The sequence below is a fragment of the Suncus etruscus genome, chromosome 6 (assembly GCF_024139225.1).
Source record: "Suncus etruscus isolate mSunEtr1 chromosome 6, mSunEtr1.pri.cur, whole genome shotgun sequence".
NCBI classification, from domain to species: domain Eukaryota; kingdom Metazoa; phylum Chordata; class Mammalia; order Eulipotyphla; family Soricidae; genus Suncus; species Suncus etruscus.
The window spans coordinates 26725261-26727518 of NC_064853.1; the positions used below are offsets into that span (position 1 = coordinate 26725261).

General features: G+C 39.5%; 1 pseudogene; it reads left to right on the forward strand.

Annotated features, from left to right (window-relative positions):
* The first annotated feature begins 1653 nt into the window (after positions 1-1653).
* LOC126012727 (uncharacterized) lies at positions 1654-1834 on the forward strand (annotated as a pseudogene).
* Positions 1835-2258: the final 424 nt, after the last annotated feature.

The window sequence follows — 2258 nt, forward strand, 5'->3', positions numbered from 1 at the left end:
GGCACTGGAAGAGAACAAAAATACAAATACAACAAACAAAAGTGATATGACTAGAGAAGACAAAAAGATAGGAATGGGGAAGAGCAATATGAAAAGACTTGGAGGGGTAAACAGGAAGCATATCACTTGAGACCTGGCAGTCCTGGAGAAGGAGCTAGAAATTTAGTCCAAGTGTGATGAGAAGTCATGAAATATTTTTTTGATGAAATATTTAAGGTCAGGAAAGAACACAATCCAAGGTAATATTTGGCTTAGCTTGAAAGTTAGAGTCGTCCAGGTCTGACATAAGTTCTACCATTTACATACCAGCTGTGTGATCTGGCAAAATGATTCAATCTCTCTGTGCCTATTTTCTAAAACTTTGAGTTAGAATTAGATTTTACCTTTTAAAGTTGTGAAGATTAAATAGAGCCCTGGCATATAGCACACAATAAATATACGTAATCTTACATTTTCATTTTTTGGAAAAGTCACTACAGTATTGCATAGAGAAGGATTGTGTGGGAGATAAAATGAAACTTCATAAAGACTTACTTGTGGATAGTAGGGTGCAAGATGGTGAGTACAATGGATAACTAACTCCATTTGACATATATTTGGAAGTGATTTTTTAAAAATATATTTTGCCAAGAGGTTGGATATTGTGCTTGAGGAAAATAAAAGAATCAAGAATAACTTCTAGATTTCTGGCTGAAATCCAAGGTAGATGCAAGCAGGTTTGGCAGGACAATTAGAAGTTCTATTTCAGACTTGCTAAATTACAGATGTCAGAGGAATACCCAGTATGTGTCAATTAAGTAGCTGATTATAAGTATGGAGGCCAAAATGTGGTCTGGGTACAAAGACATGAAGTCAGGGTCCCAGGATATAGTTCAGTGATTGTACATTTGCGTTACATGTGTTAGGTCCTGTGTTCAATATCAAGCACTGCAGAGAAAGAGAGAAAGACAGAGAGACAGAGAAAGAGAGAGAGAGGTGAATTCAATCAAAATAGGATAATTGGGATCATCTCAGGAAAGAATATGTACACATAAAGAATTGAAAGGAGCCAAGAAGAAATATAAGAGCAATACATTTTAAGGTCAAAGAGACAGCAAGACCAGAAGAGTAAATCCAGAAGGTCCCACATAGAGTGAAAAAGTCTAAGGAGAGAAAAGCACTGATCACTGGGGATCTTTTACAAGAGCTGTTAGATATAGGAAGAGGGCTGGGAGATGTAACTAAGTACGCATAAACTAAGTTAAAATGGGTTGTTTGGAAGCACAAATATTAAACTGGAGCAATACAAAGAAAATTGGCATGACTCCTACTACATAAGTGACAAGCAAACTTGAGAAACATTCCATATACTTTGTGCATGAAGAAAATTGAGTCACAAAATGAAAAGCATCCTACAACAATAAAGAGATACATATAAATATTTATTGGACCAAGAAATGAGTCTTTTTTTTTTTTTTTTTTTTTTTTTTGGTTTTTGGGCCACACCCGGTGACGCTCAGGGGTTACTCCTGGCTATGCGCTCAGAAGTCGCTCCTGGCTTGGGGGACCATATGGGACGCCGGGGGATCGAACCGCGGTCCGTCTCCTAGGCTAGCGCAGGTAAGGCAGGCACCTTACCTCGAGCGCCACCGCCCGGCCCCAGAAATGAGTCTTATACTTACCTGGAAGGAGATACCATGATCACAAAGGTGGTTTTCCCAGGGCGAGGCTTATCCATTGCACTCCGGATGTGTTGACCCCTGCGATTTCCCCAAATGTGGGAAACTCGACTGTGTAATTTGTGGTAGTGGGGGAAAAGAAAAAGAAAAGAAAAGAAAAAAGAAATGAGTCTTTATGTTTTGTTTTGTTTTGTTTTGTTTTGGGGGGCCACACCCAGTGGTGCTCAGGGTTTACTTTAAGCTCTGAGCTAAGAAATCATTACTGGCAGACTTGGGATACTGGGGATTGAACCCGGGTTGGCCATCTGCAAGGCTCTACCCACTGTGCTATTGCTTAGTTTCTAGACATGAGTCTTTTTAAATTGAATCACCCATGAGACAGAGAGTTAAAAAGTTGTTGATGGTTTTGGGGCTGGAGTGATTTCCCCAGTTTCCCTCTTATTGATACCCCCCCAACCTGCCTCTCTGTTTCTCTCTCTCTCTTCTATAGTTTCTTTTTAGGCACTCTAATTCGCAATACTGTTACTTTTATCAAGAATAAAAGATATGAGTCGTATCACTTGATTTATTGATGGTAGCTTCACCTGCTCTCCATTTCCT